Raw genomic sequence first — 16994 nt, 5'->3', positions numbered from 1 at the left:
AGATTAAAAATATTGAATTTGTTTTGCAAAAAATACAAAAAGATTTTTTATATTTTTAGTTAATATAAATCTAATATGTAAAGTCTTAAAAAAATTGTTTTTTCAATTATTATGGAATAATTTGCAAAATTTAAAAAAGGACCATTTTAACCCTTTAACCACGATTTATTTCCCTTATAATTCTCATACCACTAAAGGTTATATTCATCATTACGGGGTCGATCGGGCCATTGTAAATTACTCTAAATGCACTAAATTGTAACCGTGCTTGACTACTGTATCCTCAAAATCCATGTACGTGAATGCACTATATTGTAACCGTGCTTGACTACTGTATCCTCAAAATCTATATTCACGTACAAATATAACTCCACATATTCAAATCCTAACCCATTGATGCATCTAACATTGATCTCTATCATATTCGACATGAACATATATGTTCAACTTCATACATTCATCTATGTACTCAAACACTAATATTTCACTTTTCTTTAGCGTCTCTAACCATTCTCTCAGAACATCTACCTCGTGGTTTCTCTTTCTTAATCATCATAGGTCATTCTATTCATACCTCATATAGGATCTCTATATCACAAGAGTACTATTAGCACTTATCCACCGTTCAACCTTGTCCAAAAACTAATCCTTACTAAACATTTGTGATTCAGGTTCTACCGATTCCTCCAATACTTTCTCTTATCTCACTGCGTACCTATATTCTGTTAATCTATTATTTTTTTAGAATTATTTTCCTCATTCAAGTCATACTTCACTTTATAAATATTTTTCAAAATCTTACTCTTAGCGTTGCTAGGATCATTCTCTAGCTCATATTATTTCTCATACCCATGTCCTAACTCTATGCCAACATCTTCGGAAGGTAAATATAATTTATCGCGGTTAATCCTATAATCCGACAAAGCTAACAATCAAACAATCAATCACAACATACATCATTCCATATATCACATCATTCAACCATATAATGCCAAAGCATGATAATCACATCACCTAAATGTCTCGACCATGCCATCACTTATCACATATCATCTTAATCATAAACAACAATACCAGCAAATCACAATTTCAGCAAATATGACTCAACCTGAGAGAAGGAGATTTAAAAACTTTTGAAAATCAAACGAAACGTTTTGAGAATTGACATGACTCGGATCCTAATATCCGTAGTAGTATCCCTAGGTACTCAATAAATACCAATCACATCACAACAATCACACCAATCACTTCATAGAGCACGCAACAGTCGCAATGGCCTAAGTATAATAAACCATACCTCTGATACCAAAACTGTCACGACCCAAAATCTCGAGTCGAGACCGGCGCTAGGGAATTGGAGTGTTAGCTCCGTAACCCGTAGCAAGGCTGAAAACATTGTAAATTTTTTGCTTTCAAATCAAACTTTCATTCATAAACTATGGGTAATTGATTTTGGAGGTCACTGTACTTTTAAAAAGTTGCAAAATGGTGACCGAACTTCAAAACGTAACATTTTAGTTACTATACTATTTGGTTATGTTAAGATAGAAGGATTTTTGGTTACCGAAGAAAATTATTTCAAGTCGATTTTTTGTTGATTGTGTATATATGAAATATAAGATATTATTTGTTATAAATAATCAAAATTTAATTACTACGTATGTATAATTTGACCGTAAAACACTTAAAAACCTTCCAAAATCACATATTTGAAAGTTTAGTAACCAATTTGTTACGTTTTGATGTTTGGTCACCATTTTGCAATTCTTGAAAAGTACAGTGACCCCTAGAATCAATTACCCCATAAACTATTTTATAATACTATAACCCCATTTAAAATAAACATCAGAGTTAAAATACTTAATACATGAACATTAAAACACTAGTCTACTGCGGACTTCTAGAACGAAAATCTTATTTACATATCTTGAATAAAATGACTCCCGAGGAAATAAAACTTCGAAAGTTTTCATCGGGTCATCATTTGGTTTCCTGTAAAATTGGATGGACAACGGGGTCAGTATAAAACTGAGAGAATTCAGAATATTACTAATAAATATTACAAAAAGGGTAAAACACTTTAAAACCACTTTATGTAAAATATATTCTTTTGAAATCATTTTCAATACTCTTCTCAATTGAATTCAACATCTACTCTCTTTTCAAATACCTTGAAAATATTTATAGAAAATATTTTTAAACTCAATAGAATCTTAATTAATCAATAACATTGATACTATAGAAAATCACTTATAAGCAAGTTAAATCATTTTAAAAAAAACATAGAAGGCAGACCAAATATGCTCCATATCTCTAAAACTTATAATCACATGAACATCATAGCAACAATTGTGATATCCATCTCTGTAATAATTCATCAAACCCTAGGTCTATAACCAAGAACACAACGACATACCGAAAATCACACGAGCCAAACCCTAGGTCTCCATTATTTTGCGGGTATTATGTAACAAAAGTTGAATTTTATAAGGCCCACAAAACAATTCCAAACGACATACCGGAAGTCACACGAGCCAAAATAGGATTTCGAGAAACCAAAACGACATCAGAAAGTTCATCAGAATCAACCGGAAAAATACAGGGTGTTATATTCTCCCCTTGGTCCATGTAAATTTCTTCCTCCAATTCACCATCCAAAGAAGAAGTCTTAACATCCATTTGGTGTACTACCAAATCATAAAATGCAGCGATCGAAATCAGCACCCTAATGGATGTTATTCTAGTAACAGGTGAATAGGTATAAAAGCAATCAACGTTTTCACGTTGTCTATAACCCTTACCAACAAGTCGAGCTTTATATTTATCAACGGTGCCATCGGGTTTCATTTTATTTTTCAAGATCCATTTACAACCTATGGTCTTGCAACCGGGGGGCAAATAAGTCAAATGCCAAATCTTATTAGACTCCAAAGGTTCCATCTCATCATTTATGGATTCTTCCCAAAGATCAGCATCTAAAGAAGTTAGAGCTTCTTGGAGGTTTGCAGGATCCTCCTCTAAGGAATAGACGTGGAAATCAGGACCAAAGTCTTTTGAGATTCTAGCTCTTTTACTCCTTTTGATCTCTGGTTCTATATCATCTGTAATCTCATTATTCCTGACAGCGGGAATCTTACTAGATGATTCGCCCCCACTATTTCCTAATTTAAAAGGAAATTTATGTTCATAAATATCAGCATCCACTGATTCAATAATCACTCGGGCAGTCAAGTCATAAAATCTATATGCTTTGCTATTGAATGCATACCCAATAAAAACACATTCATATGCTCTACTTGCTAATTTTATTCGTTTTGGATCAGGAATCCGAACATAGGCTAACCATCCCCATGTTCTCAAATAAGACAAATTTGGTTGTCTTTTCTTTAGGATCTCATATGGTGAGATCTTACTGTTTGATTTAGGAACTCTATTGAGTACATAACAAACAGTCAGTAGGATTTCGCCCCACCAATAAGAAGCAGCACCGGAATTCAATAAAATAGACACTGCAGCTTCTGTAAATGTTCTATTTTTTCTCTCGGCTTTACCGTTCATTTCAGGAGAATAAGGTGCTGTTCATTCATGTGCTATAACATGCGAGTTATTGAAGTCTATAAACAAGCTTGATTCATATTCAGTACCTCTATCACTGCGAAATATTTTTGATTTTCTTATTGAATTGATTTTCAACTTCTGTAACAAATAACTTGAACATGTCAAGTGCATCACTCTTATTTTTCATCAAGTACACAAAAGTAAAATCAGAACAATCATCAATAAAAGTGATAAAATAACGTTTGCCATTTCTGGTCAAGGTTCCATCAAGTTTGCATATATCAGAATGAATTAAATCTAATGGTTCATATTCTCTAATTACTAATTTATGTGATGTTTTCGTTATTTTAGCCTGACTGCAAAATTCACATTTTTCAAAATCATTTAAAGTCATTTTAGGAATTAATCCTAGGTTACTCATATTATTAATAATCTGTTTATTAACATGAAAGAGTCTAGCATACCAAACATTAAAATAACATAACAAGTAAACTGAAGCAGAAACTTTATTAATGTCAACATTCATTTTGAACATATTCTCACAAGCATAACCCTTTCCTACAAAAGTACCATTTTTAGTGATGGTATACACATCGCCCCCAAAAGTCTGGAAAAAAACCCAGCCTTGTTGAGAAGATAGCCAGAAACCAGATTCTTTCTCATCATAGGATTGTGCATGGCATCCTTCAATATTAGCGTCTTTCCCGAAGTGAACTTCAGTTCGACACTTCCAATTCCAGCAACAGTAGTGGTGTGAGTTTCACCCGACAACACTTTCTTGTCTTCAACAGCAGTGTATGTTTTAAACATAGCACGATCGTGGCAGACATGGCGAGATGCACAAGTGTCTGCCCACCACCCATTAGATCCACCAACAAGATTGATCTCAGACATCATCTCTGTGATCATAGCCACAAACGGCTCTTCAGTCAGGTTAGCCTGAGGGGGTTGTAGCTAGTCTGTTCCAACACTTATGTGCCATATGACCTGGTTTTCCACAATTAAAACACAAAAATGGTGGCAGGTCATTTCTGATAGGTGGTTGTTGTCTCACATTCTGATTTCCAATATGTTTTGCTTTGTTACTATTCAAAGACTTGTTCGAGTTCACATTGGGATTTTGATTCTAAACTTTTTTGCCTTTCGGCTTCAGAATCGCATAACTGAACTTTCTAGTGTTGTTTGATACAACAAGCACTTCATCTTTCTGGTCCTGTTTTTTTGCCTCTTCTTCAATTCGAAATCGAGTAATTAGACTTTCCAAAGAAAATTTCTTAGTTTTATGCCTTGGAGAATTCTTAAAATCCTTCCACGAAGGAGCAACTTATCAATTAATACAACAACTTGAAATTGTTCGTCTAGTACCATACCTTCTGAGATGATCTCGTGAGCAATTTTCTACACTTCATGAGATTACGCCTCTACAGACTTATCATCCGTCATTTGATACTTGAGGTAGCGGCTGACTGCATATTTTTTCGTCCCCGCTTACTTGGTATCATACTTCTTTTGCAACGCTTCCCAAGTTTCCCTTGCAGATTTTCCATTATTGTAAAAAGTGTATATATCATCACATAGAGCATTGAGTATGAAATTTTTGCACATGAAATTTTTGTGTCTCCTTTTATTCATCTGTAGCATCCTCATCAACCACTAACATATCAGTGGTAAGCACAGCATCAACTTTCTTCATTATTAAGAACTCAGTTTTAAGTCTCCACCGTTTCAAATTCAGACTTTTAAACCGGAATGGTTTATTGGTATCAACACCGAAAGAACCGAAGGCAGTGACCTCTTCAGAATTCACAGTAGCAATTGTTGAGGGACTTATCTAAAAATTGTTGGAACAATTGCTGTTTGAAACTTAGAATTGTGAAAAGGGTGAGTCGCGGACTAGGTCGCTCTCTTTTAGACGTTTTGCGGCTCAACTCGAAGGTGCAAAGCTGATGATCAACCACATCGTCCCTAGGATAAAACAGCCGAACAGTATTGCCACCACTGAACTGTGATGACAGCTCAATAACACTTATTCTGATTGCTTAAGATCAAAATTTATAAACACAAATGTGTTTTCTTTTTACTCAAGACTGAGCTCTGTATTTTCTGGTGTATTGAACGAATTAGAGGACAACCTCTATTTATAGGGAAATTGAAGGGGACAAATCATTAAAGGTCATAAATATTGAAATCTGTTTTAAATGAAATAAAATTAGTCAAATGAAATTAAATGAGAAGGAGCTGATCCAGAGATAGTGTTTTGTTGCAAAAAAAGACAATCAAATAAAAACGTCATAAAAAATTAGTGCTTCGAACCGAACCAATCCAGACCAGGCCGGCCAGACAGACGGTGCGCGCGTGTGGTAGATCGGTAAGAATATAACTCCTAACCCACTCACAAAACTGGGTACCCCTTGAGGCCCAAACTCAAATGAGTAAACCACTCCATATAAACTCATGATAAGTCACACTCCTTACGAATGTGGGAATTTAATGCACTTACCTTATTTTGAATTTTTCACACTAAAGTATGTTCACACACACTTGATTCAACAGAAGTTTCTTGTGAAATTCATAAGCTTTATTAATACAATCATTTGTGAATAGACCCTCTATAACACCAATGGATGATTGAAGTATACATAAAAGTATTTTGTAGCATCTCTTTATTCATTTCATAACATAACCTAAAGACCTCCTCTAAACTCTCCACCCAGGAATGACCATCTGCCAAAATATCATAGGTGACATTAGATTCAGTTTCTTACTCTAAAATTTCATTTTTAAGTTCTTCAGCCAAAATAACATTACCGAATTTATAAAATCCATTGAGAAACCATTTGTAAGTTATACCCAGCCAACTTTTCTCCCCAGTATACATGGCATCCATCTTGAAAGAACTTGATGTTTAAAGAAACAACATTAGGCCAAATTTCTTGCTTTAAACTTTGATAGCTAATCAGTACTGCTTCTGATAGTATGTATATTCCTCACAAAGAGTAAATGATCCAAAATATAAACATTTTATTCGTAACCATAAGAAACCATTTCCCTGTACACTCTCTAAAACCAATTAACATGATTGAATTTCAATAGATGATTCAAAAGATATTCCGAGCATTACTTATATCCCAAAAGATTTGTACTTACGACCACTTGACAACTTCATATGCACTCTCGACAACCCCAATTCGAATGCAAGCTCAAACCAAACCATTACTTTCAATAGATGCATATAAGCCCTCCTAAGGGGATCTACCATATTACAGATGTTAATGTAGTATTTTATATTAAATATTATATGAATTACAGTACAAGAAGACTCAATGGAATGCAAAACAAATTTTCTCTAATATGGCAGGAAAACATCGATAAACTGTTCAACATAGTTAAACTAAAATGATAAGAAAAACAGTTGATGTAAGTGTAACCCTGTTAATATACAACACAAAGCAGTCACTATGGTATAATAGATAATTGCTTACTGCAGTTGTTAAATGATGTCCTTGAAGGCTAGTCAGGTTCATTCTATAAATCTGCGCTTAAACATGAAAGAGCAAATATACAAAATGTATTTTTTTGATGATAAGAGTGGGACCTTCTTTAAGTATTTGAACACAACCAAATTATAAGCATAAACAATCAAAAAAAGTTAAAACAGAAAGAATGAAGTAATTAGGGACCTTTAAGCGATCAATCTCTTAATCATTCTTTTTCTTAGTTTGGGGTGGCAACAATCCGATTGACAAAAGATGCTTGCTCGCTCGCTGTCTTGTTCTCTGCCGCGAACAATCATTAGTGCCAATCTATAGATTAAGTACGAAAATTGGATGTCGCATGCAAACTAAGTGTTGTAGCTCAAGAATACTAAAGTTAATAAATAAACAAATTATAAAGTGAATTTAGACAATAGAATGAAATTCCACTAATGTATCAACATCAGTAACATATGATTAATAAACTTCTGCGCAAACGACTGGACGCAGTGGATAAAAGTCTTGACGAATAATGTTGGAACTCCAAACTGCGATTAGAGTTAACGTTTTAAGCTGATACAAATTGATATTATATCATGACTGCATTAAACATTAGAATCTAACAAAATATAAATATATATAAATTAAAACAATGGTAAGCTTTACATTACCTGTTTATAGATACGTAATCACTCTACTAATATATTAAAAAAAAGTAAATAATAATGCTACATAAAATTATTTTGTATATAGGGGGTGGTTTGGTTCAGATGCCGTAATTTGCAGCCAAAACCGGACGGAATCGAACTGTGCTCATCACTAAAAATAAAAAAATTTGACATGAAAATTGAAAGAAATTATATGGCTTTTAAAAAAAACAAACATGACAGATAAACAAATGAATAAGTACCTTTTTATTGTCTTCTTCACAGTTTAAGCAATGACTATATAAGAAATTAATGTATGCCACCCATTCTTAAGATCAAAAAAAATTAAAAAGCTAATCATACACAAATCACGATTTAAAATCACCCAAATCTGTTCATTGGTAGTCTCAAATTTCCACTAGATTATTGTTTAAAATTTCATCCATTAAAATTATTAAAATCCGCCTAAACCCATTTAATCGAGCACCTGATGTGTGCACAAGTCAGAGTATCGTAAGTATCTAATGTATGTACAGCGGGACATAAAAAATTGTAAAATTGAAAATCAAGACTAACTTGAGTCTGAAATTTTGCGCATAGCTGAATTCTATAGAAGATTTATAAAATCGGAAATCAAGTCTAACCTGAGTTTGAAATTTTGCGCATAGCTGAATTCTATAGAAGATTGAAGAGGATTAGAGGAAGATTGGGTTTTCATGATTTTGGTATGATGAACCTGAATGTCATGAGCTGAGTTATATGCAAGACTGAAGAGGAGGCTGAATATGTAAGCAGAGATTTATTGATGTAGATTGATTGTGGTGTCCTGTAAAGTTTGAAGACAAACCAAAGGGTTTGATGTTATAAGAATAAGATTGCTGAACGATTTAAAATTATATTTAAAAGAGTTAACGATTTAGACTTAATAAGTTTGAAGAGTCCACATATCAAAATGAAGGATTGCCACTGTCAATACTATATATTGGGAGTTTAGAATTATAATATAGATAGATATAGATATAGATATAGATATATAAATATAGATATAGATAAATTAATTATTTCATATTAATTGTATAAAGAGTTAATTTTAATAAGAACCGTTATACAAAAACATACAGCGATAATATGAAAAAAGGACAAAATATCGTAAATCTTTCAAAAAAAGAGTATAGGCGGTGTAAATTCCTAAAATTAGATTAGCCTCAATTTAGGAATTGGACATCCAAACTGCATTTTGCAGTGAAAATCCTCGACTTTAGCACAATTCAACAGGAAATAGTGGCATCTAAAAAATTTTGTATCCATTTACGTCAATAATATGTTGATACAATGAGCAAACAACCCTAAAATGCAGAATGAAAGATTCAAACAGCAAGGCTAATAAGATAATGAACCCCAAAATACAAAACCAAAAACTTTCAAGTTCAACCAAGTTGGATTCTGCTACAAGCTAAATAGATGAAAGATCTTCATATATGGTTTTGATACAAGGCCTCTTAGAGACAGATCTTATACATCTTAGAGCTAGTCCAAGTACCTCTTCCGTCCCCTTTTCGACTGCCGGAGCCCCCATTTCCGGCACAAGTGCAGGATCAAAGCAGTGTGCGCCACGACCCTCTGTCACCCTTAACGACACCCAATCTGTCAAGTTAACCCCTCCTCTTACCCCGGATATGACATCACCAGCACACCGGCCAGTCAAAAGCTCTAGTAATATCACTCCAAAGGTGTAAACATCCGACTTAAAGATGGGAAGTGGTTTTTTAGAAGCAGCCAATTCTGGTGCGCCATATCCTGTGACACCAGCATCCAGTATTTGTTCAATGGTTCCTGGTTGAGTCATTAATTGATGGAGGCAGTAATCAGTAACGCGTGCAATGAGATCACCCCCATTAAGCAATATATTAGTTGCTTTAAGGTTCCCATGTGGAACAGCGTGATCAAAATGGAGATAGTTCAGTCCACGTGCAACATCAACAATTACTTTTATTCTCTATGCCCAGGTTAATGGAGGACCTTTCCTTCCTGGTCGATCTGAAAATTTTGATTCATTTCATCAGGAATGAAATGTTAATCAAACAATGAAAACAAATCCATTTAATACTCATGTTTCGAGGGTGCAATTCATATCAAGAAATGAATATGATTAGTACACATTATGTTTCACAAATGCAACTCCGTGAAATGCATATGAAATCAGGATTTTACCATAAAGATAGCTTGCAAGACTTCCTGGTGAGATGTAATCAGACAAGATGAGTTTCTCGTGCTGTATGGGTCCCTAGTAGTATCCTCGCAAACTGACGACATTTGGATGTCTGATATTTGCAAACCTTTTAGCCTCCTTAGCCAACTCTTTCTTTTGTTTTGCTCTCCCTTCTCTCAGCCACTTCACGGTTAAGAACATTCCATTGTCCAGTAAGGCCCTTTATGACGTCCCATGACTGCTCCTCCCCAAGGCTTCCGACGGTGCCGTTGAGAGCTCATCCTGTGTCATAGTGATTGTATCATCAAGAAAATAAAGCTCACCGGCCAATCTATGTGGTGACCTTACGTCCAGTCTTGCAATCGTATCAGCAGTGAACAGTTCCCCAGATTCTGGGGAGCAGGACATGTGACTCTGTTTTGATGGTGAAAAGCCAGTTACAGCGGCCATTTTTTCATCGAGAACAAAGGCACTTCCACTGCCTGTTCCACTTATACCATAAGGGTTGGTTGCATAGTGCATGTGGATGGCTTTACAATTAATGGTCTTTGGCCGAGATCTCCTTGATACAGGGAAGTAGAGTACAGAGATAGCAAGCATGATAAGAAGGATAGCTGCAATAACACATGAGACTATTATCACCATTTTGATAATAGTATTGATTGGTTTCCTGCAAGAACTTTCACCTGGTGAATTGCTCGACCCAGAAGGACCGTTTGGAAGACATAATCTTGCATTTCCAGGATAGAAGAAGAGCGAGGGAATCTCCTAAGGTTTTCCGGGACAATCCCTCTAAGATTATTGAATGACACATTAAAGCCTGAAAGGCTATTAGTCAAATTGTTTGGTACGGGACCTGAGAAATGGTTTTGGGACAAAATTAAGGAGCTTAACGAAGTCATGCCTACCTTGGAAGATGGCAAAGAGCCAGATAAATTATTTCCTGCAAGAATGAGCACTTGAAGTCTAGCTAATGGACCAAACCGATCAGGAAAATACCCATCAAATGTGTTATAGAAAGATCAATAAGTTGAAGATTGGAATCACCATTAGAAGGAGAGAGTTCAATAGCACCATTGAGTAAATTATTTTCAAGGTGAAGTTCTTGTAAAGTTGACAAGGTGAGGAAATTAGACAAAAGAGGTCCATCCAACTGGTTGGAACTGAGATCTAGGACTTGAAGCTTTGGATATTGAGCGACAGCTTTTGGAAGAGAACTAGTAAAAGAATTATGGGAGAGGTTGAGATAATTTAAGCGCAAAAATTGCGGGAACACTTCAGGAAATGCACCCGTCAAACGATTCTGGCTAAGATCTAGGTACTCAATATTCCCCCACTTGATTATCTTGGTTAGATTTCCTTCAAATTGGTTGTTTGATCAATCAAGCACAGCACAGTTTCCTGTCACTAAAGGAAGTTCGCCAGTAAGCCCATTGGATGAGAGATCAAGGACGCGTAATGTTGTTGACAATATCATACTTATTGGTCCTGCAAGATGGAAATTGGAGTTTCAGGGACAAAGCAAACTGCCAAAAAGGAGAGAATCAGAGCAGAAGGACATTGAAATGCAAGTAAGCATTTAGCAAGAAGCTAAAGAGAAATTAAAGAGATACCTGAGAGATTCTTGGCACTCAAATCCAATTCAGTTAAAAGTGATGAATCTCCTTTCAATAAATCATTAGGAACAGACCCTGAAAACAAGTTATTGCGGAGCCTCAGGACTTGAAGTTGATAAGCAAAATAAAATCCAGGCAAGTCCCCGGAAAGCTGATTGTAGCTCAAATCCAAAATCTTCAAGCTTGCAAATAAGCGCACATCCGCCACCAATGATCTAGTGAGCTGGTTGTGGCTGAGATTCAAGTGCTTAATGCTTTCAGAAATACCCAGCAGCAACTTCTCAGGACTAGCTTGACAAACTGTGTAAGGTTTGTCCGGAAGCTTGCATGTCAAAAAGTTATTTTCCATGGACAGCTTGACAAACTGTGTAAGGTTTGCAAAGATACTCAGATCAGCATCTTCCGAAAGACCCAAGTTATCATAACAACTGTAGCAACATTTCCACCGTTACAGACAATACCATTCCAAGAAAACGGACAGCCATCAAAATCAATGGACTCCTCATTCCAAGATTGAAGGACATAACCCGTAGGGTCATGCTTGATACCCTTCTCAAATTCAAGAAATGCTAAAATGTCTGGTGAAGGGAGTTGGCCCATAGCGGAAAATAAGAACAAGTATAACACTAAAACCCTAAAAAGCTTCATTGTGACCATATAGAAAAATAAACCTTTCAACTATGTAATCAGCAATATGATATCTACTACCATTGAACAGAATGGGACGCAGAAAAGGCTACCTGATACTTGAACTAGATTTGCGGAAATTACAGATTCTATAAGAGACCGATTGATTCAGCTTCGAAACTTGAGAAAGATGCAGCTTGAAAAGAGGAACTTGTTTCAAGCACGAAAAATGAGCCAAGTCATTAAATAGCTATAAAATGGAACAGCACAACAAACTGCTCCCCCATGGAAGTCAAGAGAAAAAAACACAATCATTCCATCACCAAGATCTTAAAGTAATGGGTTTTAACTTTTTGTGTCAAAAAGTAAAAAAGAAAGATAGCGGCCAATGTGATTTACTTTTTGCTGGGTAAACGTGTAGAAAAATTAGTGATTTACCCGCTAAAAAGAGAGATTCTGGATTTGCTTCGCTTCCTTCACTTTGTTATGGACGTCAAATAATTTATCAAATATACTTTAAAAAGAAAATTATCAAACCATCGCTAATTAACAAAAACCAAACCTCCTATTTTAGTGTGTGCATGGTTGTAGGTTTGGTATTTTGCTGTCCCAACCAAGTCCGTTAACCAAAATTTTAAATTAATACAAAGCATACATGTATAAAATTCTGTTTATGGTAACCAAAGTTGCAAATTCAAAATTTGGGATATAAAATATTACAGGCTGTATCTAATATGCAGGACAAAGCAATATTTGATGTATAAAGTTAATTAGGGTTAATTATGTTAAATTAGCTATTCCGTCCAGTTTCATGACCTTGGATCAATTTAATTATTCATGATAAATTGAGGGGGTGAATTGATCCTTTGTATATTTATATATGTATATATATTAATGATAATAGTATAAAATTAATATTTCAAAATTTTCTTTTTATGTCAGAGACGAGTAAAGTGGATGGGAAGACTAGACAAGTTATTGTGAGACATGTGAAAGTACAAACAGGCGCATGCTCCATTAGACAAAATGACAAAAGAAATCAATGTTAACACAGTCGAACAACCTTTCCAGTTGCATTCACTTAGGCCTGAGCTTGACCAATAAGTTATCACTAAATTTAGCTTCTTCTTTTTTTGATACCCTAAATTTAGCTTTTTCATTGGCTTTAAAACATGAAAATGTTTGCTGAACTTATAGATTTAGGCGGAGCCTCAAATTCGATTCAGGTGGGGCGAAATTATTTTTAGTCCAAGGCCGAAAATAATTTTAGACCCAATGGATCATAAGACTAAGGCGTCCCACGATTCAACACTTACAGGACTATGAGCTCCCAATTGCAGTAACATCACAAGCTTCCCATTAGTTAAAAATCACGGGACTATAGATTCTCATTATTCAAGTACTCGGGGACAACAGATTCCCACAATTCAAGAACTCAAGGACTACGACTTCCCACAAACCAGAGGATCCCGAGACTGCAGCTTTCCACAAACCAAAGGATCACAGGACTACAGCTTCCCACCAGCAAGGCAATAGTAAGGGCATAAGATTTCCTCAATCAAACAATATTGGACTACGGTTTCTCACCATCCAAACATCACGGGACTACGGGTCCCCACTGTTCAAATACTCAGGGACTACGTGCTGCCGATTATGGCAACATCTCAGGATTAAGGCTTCTTATAATTCAATCGTCAAGGGACTACGAGCTCCCGATTATGGCAACATCTCGGGACTAAGTCCTACAATTCAATCGTCACGGATCTACAGGCCCCCGATTATGGCAACATCTCAGGACCGAGACTTCCCGCAATTTAATCGTCACGGGAATACGGGATCCTAAACCCAACAGTAAAGGACGGGTTGATTCTAGAAGAAGACGAAAAATCATATCACTTTTTGGACACCAAAAACTTAAAAAGATGTCCTGAACACGAAGCAACGATGCAATTTGGCAAGCAAAGTATCCGCGCGTAGGAAACAATGTACTTACATACAAAAAGTCGCTACAAGGGACAGAATCATACTCGTCAGAATCCCAGTCCTACACCAGGGTCTCAAAATCTCCATCATTGCTTTCGGAGAACTTATCATCGGCATCGTCGTCGCGCCCGGCATGTACACCGTTAGAAGAAGAAGCAGGGTCTCCACAACCGCCACGGGCTCCAATTCCACGACCTCTCACACGGAAGTCACATTAGCTACCGCTAGGAAATCCAAAGGGAATATCAGCTCCATTATCAGTAGGAGCCAACTCCGCCTGCTACAACTTACGGCCCAGATTGTCCATGCAGTACTACAATAAACCAGAGAGCAGTCAGAGCTAAAAATTGCATACATACTGTTACTGGCGTTTTGCATTTGTGAAAATAACTGTAACAACAAGTGTGTGCAAAATTGCGGGCATGCCAGGAAGCGGATTCCAATTGTGAACTTAACTTCCCAAAACAAGCGATTGGGGCTTGGTTAACCTTATTACAAATACTCCAATCAAGTAATGCTAAAACAAAGAAATTTAACTGTAAATATGTTTACTAATTTAATAAAACGAAACTACAGGTGTTTGAGTAAAAAATGCAGAAGTTCAATCGTAAAGTTCTTTACTGATTGAAGAAAATTGTATTGCTGAGATTTGGTATTTTTTGCCTTTGGGCTGGTTTTTTGTGGAATTTGATCGGTGGTTGCAAACTTGATGCTCTTCTCTTATTTATAGCCTTTGTCATTTGTGAAAACTGCCGCTTCTCCACCTTTAAGAAATTGTAAATCGTGTCTCTTAACTGTTGCTTCTCAAAATAACGTACTTTTTAACTATTATTCTTCAAACAAAATATCCTTAGGCTCTTGGCTATTTAAACTCGATTTAATGGCCATCATAAATATGGGCTTAATCTTCTAACAACGGACTTGGGCCTTCTGAAGCTTCTGAGAATTAGGAGTCAACCTCTGAAATCAACTTCTGTAGTCAACTTCTAGAAATTAAGAGGAGTTAACCTCTGGAAATTAACTTCTACAGTCAACCTCTGAAATTAAACTTCTGGAGTCAAATGGAATCAACCTCTGGAATTAACTTCTGGAAATTAACTTCTAGAATCAACCTCTGAAATTAAACTTCTAGAGTCAAAAAAAGTCAACATCTGAAATCAACTTTTGAAAATTAACTTCTGGAGTCAACTAGATTCAACCTCTGGAATCAACTTCTGGAATCAACCTTTGAAATTAAACTTCCAACCTCAGGCCAATATTTTCCATTAACTTTTTCTATCTTTTGAAAAGGAATATGGGTTTTATGGCCTTTTAGCCATATTTTTAATTTTAGTGCAAACAATGCCCCTATATAATTGGCTTTTTAGGAATAAAGCCATTTATATGTATTCTTTTAGTCAAAATTAAATTTTTTAGCTTTCACCATGGTTAGGCCTAAGATTTTATTTTAGAGGTGTGAAAATCGTTTAGAAATCATGGTTTCAAAATTTTCAAAAATAGATAAAAGTCCAAAAGGTGAAAGGGTTTTAGAAAATCAAAAAAAATCAAATTCATCTTCTTCCCCAAAAACCATGGCACAAAACCCTAATATTCCAAAAATTAAAATAAATCCACCTCTTCCTTCATTATCAATTGGTAAAGAATTAATTGAAGAAAAGGATGAAGGACCGGCCACCTCTCCATCACCGGTGCCTAGCAGCCCACGGCGAAAGATCCAGCGACCAACGACCCAGCTGCTCCAGCCGTCGTCTCCAACTCGCCCAGTCAGGTCCAGTAGTTGACCGTTCCTCGCCCTCCAGCCGTAGCGCACCATCGCCGTCCGCCGTTTCCCTTTGGTAGCAATTGTCTTTGGCGGCAATGGTGAGCAGCTCACTGCCGTCGTCAAGACGCTTTCCCCCAACAGCAGCAGATGCAAACTTTGCTCTGGCAGCAACTCTTCCCGCAGCCGGCAATTCACAGCAGTTCCCTTCTTCCGGAAGCTTCTCTCCACCTGGTTCTAGCAGCTCTGCAACTGCTCTTCCCAACGCCAGCCGGCACCAGCTCAACAGCCGCCAGGAGTCCGACCGGCAGTAGTAGTCTTACGACCAGCAGATCGGACGGCGTACTCTAGCAGCAGGTAAGTTCTTTTTCTCTTTTTTTTTTTAATTTTACTTTCATTAATATGTTTCTGGACATTTTGGCCCACCTCTGAAATCAACCTCTGACCAAACCTTTAGATTCAACCTTTGGCCAAACTTTTAGAGTTGGCCAAACCTTTAGAGTCGACCTCTGGCCAAACCTCTAGAGTCAACCTCTGGCCAAACCTCTGGAGTTCGCTTCTGGCCAAATCTCTGGAGTTAGCTTCTGGCCATTAATCACTGTCTAATGGCCTTTCTAACTCTTGATAAGAACGTGGGTCAAAGATTTTTATTTTTTATTTTTATTTTTTGTAAACCTTAGGGATTGCCTTTGGCTTTTCTTTATATATCAGGACATGTTTTCTCACACGGCCTTTTGGCCATTATTTGCTTGTTGTGACACATACACTTTCACATATCCACTTGTACACGCATTGCATTACAAGGACACCATACAGGTACTTTTTGAACTTCAATTTTAAATGTCTTGGTGTGAAGATGGCTTTCCCGCCATTTTTTTTTGTGTTCCACACCAAGATTCACGTGCAGGTACAGCCATGCATTGCATTCACTATGTGTTTATGTTCCTGGTATGAAAATGGCTTTTGCCATATACTTGTGTAGTGATGTGATGTCAATACCAGGGCTTGTTTCACGAACAATACACATGTGTCACTTACAGTCATGCCTTTGTATTTATGTGGCCGTTTTTGTTGTTGAATTTTCTTTTGAATTTTTAGATTAGGTAGCAAAACAATAGTTCA

The 16994-nt window shown here is 36.3% G+C and overlaps 1 pseudogene; it reads right to left on the bottom strand.

Moving 5' to 3' along the window:
• Positions 1–9131: 9131 nt before the first annotated feature.
• On the bottom strand, positions 9132–12151 carry LOC126678238 (LRR receptor-like serine/threonine-protein kinase GHR1; annotated as a pseudogene).
• Positions 12152–16994: the final 4843 nt, after the last annotated feature.

The sequence above is a fragment of the Mercurialis annua genome, linkage group LG4, assembly GCF_937616625.2.
Source record: "Mercurialis annua linkage group LG4, ddMerAnnu1.2, whole genome shotgun sequence".
Classification (NCBI taxonomy): domain Eukaryota; kingdom Viridiplantae; phylum Streptophyta; class Magnoliopsida; order Malpighiales; family Euphorbiaceae; genus Mercurialis; species Mercurialis annua.
The sequence above is the reverse complement of the archived record's forward strand: the minus strand, read 5'-3'. Positions and strand labels throughout refer to the sequence as shown.